Here is a 10,618-nt window from a genome sequence, read left to right on the forward strand (position 1 = left end):
GCTTCGGGCTGCCGGCGGCTGCGGTGGTTCCTCTCCGTCGTGGGCGTGCGGCGGTGGTGCGGCTCGGCCGGTGGCGGTCCAGCGACCTGGTGATGGTGGCCGGCGGTGCGCGTGTTGGTGGTGCCTCCCTTGGCGGCTTTCGGTGTGGGGAGGAAGGGGAGCGGCTTGGACAGGGGCGGCGGAGCCGACGGCGTGCCGGCTGCAGCGCGAAGGCGGGAACTTTACGGGCCTCTGCGTTCCCGGCCGGGCCTGTGCGGCCACGGGCCTGGTGTGTTCCTGCCATTGCGTCCGGTCAGCTACCGTCTTCGGCGGTGGAGGTGGGGCCCTCCCGCGTGCCGATGGTGCTGTTGCCTGGTCCCGGCTCCTCTTCTTCATCGTGCCGACCATGCTTCACGGTGCCGTGGTGAGACAGCGTTGAACGCTTCGTGTCCGGGCTGGCGCAGGGTGAGGGTCTGTTTGGCGGCGAGCTTCGGAGTGCCTGAGGTGGAGGTTGGGATCGGGAGAAATCTCTGTTGGCCTGGCCGACATCGACGCGGTGGGGCTTGTGGGTGCCGCCAGACCTTCCTGGAGGGCGTCGGAGCTACCCTTCCTCTCCCCTCACCGTACCGGGGGAAACCCTTGGCAGCAGCGTCGTCTTCGTCGCGTTCCTTCTTGGAGGTGTTGATTGGTACAGGTGCTTCGGAGGCTCGGAGTCTGGTGGGAGATCTCCGGTGGGCGCAGCGGCCACGAGGCTTCTTCGTTTCTTTGTCGATCCGCCGTTGTCGGCGTTTGTTTCTCTTGTATTTTCTCTTTCTTTTCTTTTGGGCGTGACTGTGCTGTTTCCACCCCAGCATCTATCGTTGGATGGTTCGGTTGGTTGCTTTGTATACAAAGCGGGGGGAAACCCTTTTTCGGTAAAGACTGAATACCATGTTAAACGTGTACGTCAAGTTGTATAGTTAGGATTAGATTGAGTTTGTTGTGCGGGTCATTCTTATCTAATCCCAGCACACGTTGTAATCCTAACTACCTGTATCTATCCTGTACCATGTACGTGAATATAAATAGAGAAGAGGCCGGAGGTAATCACCACGGCAAAACAATCTCCTTAACTTGGTATACAGAGCCAAAGATCCAATCTCCCTTCTTCCACCATGACGGGCACCACCCCTGCTCCCCCTCCGGCACCGCTGGCGCCCTCACCACCCTCAACGCCGGCACCCTGTCCGTCGGCTCCTCCACTTCCGCTCCGATCTCAGTCACCTCGCTCGGTAGCCTGATCACTCTGCGCCTTACACGCGAGAACTTCCTGCTATGGAAGACCCAAGCCGTCCCCGCCCTTGCTGCAAACGGCCTGTTCGGCTATGTTGCCGGCACCAACGCAGCCCCGCCGCACACCATCAAGGAAGGAACCGGTGATGCAGCCGTCGATGTGGCCAATCCAGAGTTTCTTCGCTGGTACCAGCAGGACCAGCTTGTCATGATCGCCCTCCTCGGGTCCATGACCGAGGACATCCTCGGCCAGATGACCCAGCTGACGACCTCCGCCGCCGTTTGGACTGCACTGCACGACATGTTCGCTTCGTAGAATCGCGCCCGCATCATGCAGCTCAGGTATCAGCTTTCCAACCTAAAGAAGAAGGACCTCTCTGCCTCCGACTACTACCGCAAGATGAAGGGGTTCGCTGATGCAATGGCTTCCATCGGCAAGCCCCTCACTGACGGTGAAGTGCTCGGCTACATGCTCGCCGGGCTGGGCTCCGAGTTCGAGCCCCTCATCGCGTCAATCACGGCGCGGGATGATCCAGTAAGTCTCAACAGTTTCTATGCGTACCTCCTTAGCGCTGAACTTCGCCTAGAGCAGCAGAACTCGTCAGGTGAAATCCATCCTTCCGCCAACGCTGCTGCTCGTGGCAATGACCGCGGCGGCAATGGTGCACGCGGTGGACATGGCGGACAAGGCGGCGGACATGGCGGACAAGGCGGCGGACAGGGGCGTGGCCGCGGCAGGCGTGGCCGCGGCAACGGCCGCTCCAACTTGAAGTGTCAGGTGTGCAGCAAGTTTGGCCATGACGCCCTTCACTGCCGCAATCGCTTCAACCATGCCTTCCAGCCGGAGGACAACAGGGAGCGTTCCGGCAACTCGGCCAACACTGGCTCATACTCCGTCGATCCTCACTGGTATGCGGACACCGGTGTGACGGACCATCTGACGAGCGACCTCGATCGTCTCTCGTTCCAGGAGCGTTACAGCGGCAAGGACCAGGTTCACGTCGCCAACGGTGCAGGTCTGCATATTTCTCATGTTGGTCATTCAACTATTGCTGGCTCATCTAGACCTCTATACTTACGTAATGTTTTGCACGTCCCACATGTTAGCAAACACCTTCTTTCTGTAAACAAGCTTGTTTCTGATAATGATGCCTTTGCCGAATTCCATCCTAAATTTTTTTATTTGAAGGACCGAGCAACGAAGAGGGTTCTTGTGCAAGGTAGATGCCGTGGATGTCTCTACCCGGTGCCAAGCCTCAAGTCCACTTCCTTTGTGTCCAGTCATCGTGCTCTCTCTGGTGTCAAGCTCTCCATCGAACATTGGCATCAAAGATTAGGTCATCCGTCCTAAGACGTCGTTGAGTCTGTTCTTAGATCAAATAATTTTGCTTGTGCACCTTCCGAGTCTAGTGTTTGTGACGCATGTCAACGTGCGAAAGTTCATCAATTACCTTTTCGAGATTCAACTCATGTAACTCATACTCCTCTTGAACTTATTCATTCCGATGTATGGGGGCCTGCCATTACCTCTGTCGATGGGTTTAAGTATTATGTGAGTTTTTTAGATGATTTCAGCCGGTTCACCTGGATTTTTTTGCTCAAACGCAAATCTGATGTAGAACAAGCATTCTACAATTTCCAGAAACATGTCGAGCGTATGCTTAACACCAAAATTCGAGTTGTTCAATCCGACTAGGGTGGTGAATACCACCGCTTATCTCGGTATTTTCAGCGTGAGGGTATACACCATCGTGTCTCTTGCCCACACACGTCCCAACAAAATGGGATTGCCGAACGCAAGCATCGGCACATTGTCGAGACGGGCATTGCCTTGCTCGCCCACTCCTCACTTCCTGTGCGCTTTTGGGACGAAGCATTTCTCACCGCGTGTTACCTTATTAATCGCATGCCTACTCGAGTTCTCCAAAATGCTACACCCATCAGCTGTCTTTTAAATGAGCGCCCAGACTATACTTTTCTTCGCGCATTTGGATGTGCCTGTTGGCCTAATTTGCGCCCTTATAACAATAGAAAACTTGAGTTCCGATCTAGGCAGTGTGTTTTCCTTGGCTATAGCTCAATGCACAAAGGCTATAAAGTGGATCGGTCGAGTGGGCGCATCTACATCTCACGTGATGTTGTGTTCGATGAGAACGTATATCCTTTTGCTACATCCAGTTCGGCTCCACTTTTACCTACGCCATCATCTTCACTGTTTCCTGTTTCTGAGCCTGCTGTTGTTGATGATCGCATGAGAAAATATGATCTTTCCCTGTTGGCTAACCCTGCCTCGAGCAGCTATGAGACCTGTGCAGATCGGACGCCACCCAACAGCTCCTCAACACCGACGTCGCCATGCACGTCCGCGCCTCGCCATGCAGATGAGCCTCCCTTGCCTGGCCCCGGTAGCCCGGCATCTTCGTCACCTGCATCCCCGGCCGCGTCCACGCCTGGGCAGGGCTCCCGCGATGGTCCGCTCGCCTCCTCTGTGAGGGACCCCTCCGCACGCTCGCCTGGAGCGAGCTCTCCCGCGTGCTCGTCTCCGCCGAGTCCCCACACGAGCTTGCCTACCCGTCCGCTGGACTTGGGCGCTCCAGCAGCGACGCCGTCTCCAGCCGCGTCGTCTCCGGTTGCAGCTGTTCCTGATGCTACGACACATCCGATGAAGACCCGGCTCCGTGACAACATTGTCAAGACACTGGTCCCGTCCGACGGCACCGTGAGATATGATCCTCGGCGTCGCGCCTTTCATGCTGAGCCGCGCACATATCGTGATGCCCTCGCCGACTCTCATTGGCGTCAGGCAATGGATGCTGAGTTCGATGCTCTCCAGCAGAATCACACCTGGACTCTCGTTCCTCGGCCGCCAGGGCAGAACATCATCAGCTGTAAGTGGGTTTTTAAGGTCAAGCACAAGTCGGATGGCTCGCTGGATAAATTCAAGGCTCGGCTCGTCGCTCGTGGATTCACACAGCAGCATGGTATTGACTATTCTGAGACTTTCTCCCCTGTTGTTAAGCCTGCTACGGTTCGTCTTGTGGTCTCCCTTGCCATCTCCAGAGGCTGGCATCTTCGTCAGGTTGACATAAGCAATGCATTCCTTCATGGGATTCTCAAAGAGGACGCCTACATGCAGCAACCTCCTGGTTTTCAGGATCCGTCTCGGCCACACCATGTCTGCAAGCTCCACAAGTCCATCTATGGTTTAAAGCAATCCCCGCGAGCACGGTATGCTCGTCTCAGTGATCGACTGCAACAACTCGGCTTTGTTCCCTCTGTCGCTGATACTTCCCTCTTTATTTTTATGCATGATGGTGTGACTATTTATATGCTGGTATACGTGGATGACATTGTCATTGTCAGCTCGTCCTCCCAGGCTATGGATTCTCTTCTTCGCCAGCTCTCTGCCACTTTTCCTGTTAAGGATCTCGGTACTCTGAATTATTTTCTTGGAGTTGAAGTGGTTCGCAATCCAGGGGGAATAAATCTCACACAGCAGAAGTATGCTCTAGATTTGCTGCAGCGCACAAATATGGCGAATTGCAAACCAGTGTCTACTCCTATGTGCACACATCAGAAGCTGTCTCGTGAGTTGGGTCATAGTCTGAATGAGGAAGAGGCGTTCAGGTACCGCAGTACAGTTGGCGCACTTCAATACTTAACTCTGACTCGACCAGATCTTTCCTTTGCGGTGAACAAGGTCTGTCAGTACCTGTCGCGGCCCACAGATGTGCACTGGGAAGCTGTAAAGCGGATTCTGCGTTTTGTAAAGGGAACAGTCACCACCGGCCTGACCATTCGACGCTCCTCATCAACGCTCATTAGCGTGTTTACTGACGCCGATTGGGCAGGGTGCTGCGACGACCGGCGATCAACCGGAGGTTTTGCGCTCTTCTTCGGGCCCAACCTTGTCTCATGGAGTGCAAGGAAACAGCCAACTGCTTCACGTTCATCGACTGAAGCTGAGTACAAGGCCCTCGCAAATGGTACAGCTGAAGCTACCTGGATACAGTCCTTGTTGAAAGAACTGCACGTCTCACAACCTCGAGCACCCGTCTTATGGTGTGACAACCTCGGTGCCACGTACCTGACTGCTAATCCGGTGTTCCATGCTCGTACTAAGCACATCGAGGTTGATTTTCACTTCGTAAGAGAGAAGGTGGCCATGGGAGCACTTGAAGTACGGTTCGTCGCCTCGGCTGATCAAGTAGCTGATGCATTCACCAAACCTCTCACCAAGACTATGCTTGAGCGCCTGCGCACCAATCTCAACCTCACTACCGGGTGAAATTGCGGGGGAATGTTAAACGTGTACGTCAAGTTGTATAGTTAGGATTAGATTGAGTTTGTTGTGCGGGTCATTCTTATCTAATCCCAGCACACGTTGTAATCCTAACTACCTGTATCTATCCTGTACCATGTACGTGAATATAAATAGAGAAGAGGCCGGAAGTAATCACCACGGCAAAACAATCTCCTTAACTTACCAGCTGCATTTTCAGACCATTGATTTATCAGAGAGCTAGGATTGTGTGCAGCTAAATTGAACAAAAGCAACTACTCAAAGGAGGGTCGCTCCAGTTTTCGTAAATGACGTACAGACAGCACACCATCTCATATACCTCCCTCTTAGCCTTTGCTATTGTGCAGCTCATTCCTTTATTGCAGGTGCACATGGAAAATTTCAGGTTGCCTTGTGATGCAAAATATATTACACAAGTACAGTCATTAAGTGGAACTTGGAAACGTATTCTTCAGGGCGCTGTTTTGTTGATCTGAATATAGTACTCTTCACATAGGAGTACAGAAAAACATCACTTGCAAATATTCAGAAGATCAACCCACTAGAACATAGAACATGATAGATATGTTATATTCAGAAGGAACGAAAGCAATCTCACACATTCATAGGGAAATCTATGCTGATAATGCTCCCAAGTGAAGAAAAAAAAAGGCTAAGCATCCTTCGGCTTCTGCTTGATGATGCAGAAGCAAGAAATTGCTTTCAGGCAACTAATTAATTCAAATAATCATTCAAGACTAAAAATTATTCTTTTATATATTACAAATCAAAAGACTGTTTTTCACTTTAACCAATCATCAAGACTAAAAATTATTTTTTATTTTACAATCAAAAGACTAAGTTTTTTTTACTTTGTATTTGTTGGGGTGCGCCAAGCCTGGGCAGTAGTGCAACGCCCAGGCGACACATGAGGGCCCCACTAGCAAGCTAGTGTGGTGGACCCTGCCCCATAAAAAATAAATTTAATATCGTTGTGGGCACATGGCCCACATATCAGATATTAAACTGATAAGAACAGATACTACACTTGATCTTAGCCAAAAGGCCGAGAAAGGTATGCTTTAATCCGCTGGCCTGAGTCTCCTCTTATAGCTATCTTGGACGACCCCGCTGCTTGCACGGGCGAGGTGGGACTAAACAAGTTAACAAGGAATCATTAGAAACCTGCCTCTGCGTGCTCCCATTTTGGACTTCTTGGCCCAACTAAAGATTAGTAGCCCAATGCCTCAACAGCCCAGTAATCATGCTCATACATCATTAGTTGTCAAGTAATAAACGACAAAATAGTTAATTAACTATTGCTGGCTCCTGCAACTCATCCAAGAATTTGTATCTGGTCAGCAATGTTTCCTAAATTAGTTTATTTAAATAATGATGTAATTAAAACAAGTTTTTTGTCATTTGGGGTTCAGAATTAGCTTCAAGAACTCAATTATCCCTCCCTTTTTCTTATAGTCTATTCCTGTGAATCAAATTGATGAATAGTATCACCACAGAAAAAATTCCTATTCTTATGTTTTTCCTTCATTTTCTCAACCAATCAAACAAAGAGGCCCTAAGTAGGGGAACGTTCTTGGAAAAAGTTTATTTAACTTAGCAATCGATAAGCTAATCAGAGAAGTGCTGACCAAAAAGTTCTTTGAAACAGGGGTGCAAACAAGGTGCAGAAGGAAAGGGTTAAATCACCTCAGTTCACCCTTTCATCAGGGTGTCAAGAAAGGCGTCATGTCGTGTCACTATCATAACAGCAGCTTAAGCTAGCATTTGTAAAAAAAGCAAAAAGGTTAAGGGATTGTGGTGCATACAGAAACTTCAGAACTGCTACCTATTTGTAGCCACTATTTTCTTCTCCTGGGATAGTTTCAGATGCTACTACGTCAACATAAGTGGGTTAAGGACTAGAACTCGTCAAGAAAAGTGCAAGCCCTCACTTCTGCAGCATTCAGATTTTCATTTGCTTGTCAAGCTGTATAGGAATTTGTAGTTTGTCCTGTCAAAGTTTTGAGTGGTGACACCGGTCCTCTCGTTCAGCTTTGAGCGCTAAAACAGAGTGCCAGCCAGCCCGTTTGCTTGTTTGTTTCTCTCAATCAGAGCACAAATATTATGAGCCACTCTGCCTCGATCACTAAATAGTGAAGCCACACACCGCACATACTGAATAGCATCATAAGTTCATAACAACATCATATTTATCTCCCCCAGAAAAATAGAATTCTTAGCACCAACTTTTCAACTGAACTGGCGATCAACTAGCTGATTTTGTTCTGTCAGATTCAGTATTTTGCTCCTGGGAGTCCACACGCTTCCCTGTCTACTTGAACCCAGAAGTATAGATCAGGCAAAACACGCAAGAGCACAGGGCACCAGGTGTGTTAAGCTATAAAATTGTCATCCTTGCCCTTCGAATATTCATTGACTATACCGCTGACATTGTAGTACAACATAAGCACCTGGTTTCTTCAGAATTTCAGATTAGGAAACAAGGGGAGATGGGCCAAGAACAAAGAACTGGCTCCAACATCCGGTGATTTTTTTTATATAAGGCAAGATTAGGGACACAATTAAGACTATTTTTTTGCTTCGTATTGGTTGGGGTGCGCCGGGCCTGGGCAGTAGTGCAACGCCCAGACGACACATGAGGGCCCCACTAGCAAGCTAGTGTTGTGAACCCTCCCCCACAAAAAATAAATTTAATATCGTTGTGGGCACATGGCCCACATATCAGATATTAAACTGATAAGAACAGATACTACACTTGATCTTAGCCAAAAGGCCGAGAAAGGTATGCTTTGAAACAATGTCTTGTGTGTCATTATATAGCTCTCTCAGCCGCTCCGTTGCGTTGCGCGAGCGAGGTGGTACTAAACCACAAGAGACATCAGAAACCTGTCCCTGTGCGTCCCTTACTATTTTCTCCCGTTCTGGACTTGTTGGCCGGTTGGCCAGCTAAAAACTATAGTAAGCGGCCCAGATACCTCAACAGCCCAATAACGTGGCCTCTTAGTTCGGACTTTTTTTTTTTTTTGAGGGTTCTTAGTTCAGACTTCAGACTTCAGGTATGTCTCAAAAAAAAAGTTCAGACTTCAGATATGTCTCAAAAAAAAAGTTCAGACTTCAGACCGAGTACTTTCTGTCAAGTAGCAAAAAGGACATATCTTTTGAATAGCAACGTTTTCTGAATTAATTTAGTCATAAGAACATAATAAGGTATTCAGGGATTTAACTTCAACAACTTGATGGACGTATGAAGGCTATTGAAACGACTTGTTTTATTTCCTAATCAGGAGAGTAGGCTAGCAGCAACATGTACCACTCTCACTGGCCATCAACTGGGAAGGACCTAATGTGCAGCCAGCATCAACACAGCATCATCTACACATCAAAACGGAGGTGGGAGGTATAACCCAGAGAAATGTTCAACTAAGCTGACGAGCAAGTGAGCAACTAGCCCGATTCCAATATGCCTCGTAGGAATCAGTCATGTTGGCACTGCAAGCCCTCACAATCCACCAGGCAACGATGGCATGTTTCCCATGACTGCACCTCTCCTTGCCGCTACTCTCTGAAGACTGAAGACTAGCTGCATTTTCACACCATTGATCTATCAGAGAACTAGGATTGTGTGCAACTAAATTGAATAAAAGCAACTGCTCTTTGACACAAGCCACCAGCTGAAGAATAGGCATCCGGATTCCATATTAGTCGCTTGGGAAAACTATGTAGCCACTCCAGTTTTTGTACAAGACGTACAGACAACACAACTGCACAACCTTTCACACGCCTCCCTCTTAGCCTATGCACATCTCCTTTATTGTAAGTGCACATGCAAAATTTCAGGTCGCCTTGTGATGTAAAATACTCTATATTACAAAAAAGTAGAGTCATCAAGTGGAACTTGGAGAACATGTTCTTGACGTAGGGGTGCAGTGCTGTTTTGTTGAACTGAATATAGTACAGAAAAACATCACTTGTAAATATTCAGAAGTTCAACTCAGTAGCACATAAAACCTGATGGATATTCATAGGGAAATCTATTCAGAGAATGCTCCCAAGTGAAAAAAACGCTAAGCATCCTTATTATCCTTTGTCTTCTGCTTGGTGATGCAGCAACAAGAATTTGATTTCAGGCAAGCTCACTAGCTTTACATATAAAACGGGACGCGAGCCTTTTTCAGCAAGCTAACTAATTCATATAAGCAATCAAGGATAAAAATTATTCTTTTTTATTACAACCAAAAGACTGTTTTTTTACTTTAATCAATCAAAACTATTTTTTTTCTTCTTTTTTACTTTGTATTGGTTGGGGTGCGCCAAGCCTGGGCAATAGTACAACGCCCAAGCGACAAATGAGGGCCCCACTAGCAAGCTAGTGCGATGGGCCCTCCCCCACAAAAAATAAATTTAGGCCCTGTTCGGAGGACCTCCGCTCCCCGACTCCACTCCCGGAGCGGGGGGAGTTACTGTTGAAAATCATGGAGCTGCGGTTTCCTGGCTCTGCAACTCCGGAGATTTTGCGGAGCTAGCGGAATTCCGAACAGGCTCTTAATATCATTGTGGGCACATGGCCCACATATCAGATATTAAACTGATAAGAACAGATACTACACTTGATCTTAGCCAAAAGGCCGAGAAAGGTATGCTTGAAAAGACTGCCCTGGTTCTCCTTTTATAGCTCTCTCGATGGCTCCGCTGTGTTACACTGGCGAGGTGGTACTAAACCAACAACGGCGTCCTGCCTATTTCTTCCGATTCGGACCTGTTTTGGCCCAGCTAAAGTGTAGCAGCCCAGCTGCATCAAAAGCTGATACCCATGGCCTCACGGGAGTAATTTTGTCAACTAGCAAAAAAAAAAAAATACTGCTGGCACATGGCTGCTCATCTGAGAATCATATCTTTAGCCGGACAAACAGCATCAACACAACATCATCTAGGACCTGAACAGAACTATAACCCAAAGAAATGTTCAACTAAATTGATGAGCCCAAATCCGATACATCTCGGAGGAATCACAGTCACATTCCATGGTCCAAAATGATGCACATCAACATCATCTAGCAAAAATGT

General features: G+C 48.5%; 2 non-coding genes and 1 pseudogene across 2 annotated transcripts; all 3 read right to left on the reverse strand.

Annotated features, from left to right (window-relative positions):
* Positions 1 to 6,415: 6,415 nt before the first annotated feature.
* LOC123132906 (U2 spliceosomal RNA) lies at positions 6,416 to 6,612 on the reverse strand. Its single transcript, XR_006465126.1, has one exon. It is a non-coding gene; the product is annotated as a U2 spliceosomal RNA (small nuclear RNA).
* A 1,531-nt stretch (positions 6,613 to 8,143) lies between these two features.
* On the reverse strand, positions 8,144 to 8,340 carry LOC123132903 (U2 spliceosomal RNA). Its single transcript, XR_006465123.1, has one exon. It is a non-coding gene; the product is annotated as a U2 spliceosomal RNA (small nuclear RNA).
* A 1,718-nt stretch (positions 8,341 to 10,058) lies between these two features.
* On the reverse strand, positions 10,059 to 10,192 carry LOC123132691 (uncharacterized; annotated as a pseudogene).
* Between the last annotated feature and the right edge of the window lie 426 nt (positions 10,193 to 10,618).

Source organism: Triticum aestivum, chromosome 6A (assembly GCF_018294505.1).
Source record: "Triticum aestivum cultivar Chinese Spring chromosome 6A, IWGSC CS RefSeq v2.1, whole genome shotgun sequence".
Lineage (NCBI taxonomy): Eukaryota > Viridiplantae > Streptophyta > Magnoliopsida > Poales > Poaceae > Triticum > Triticum aestivum.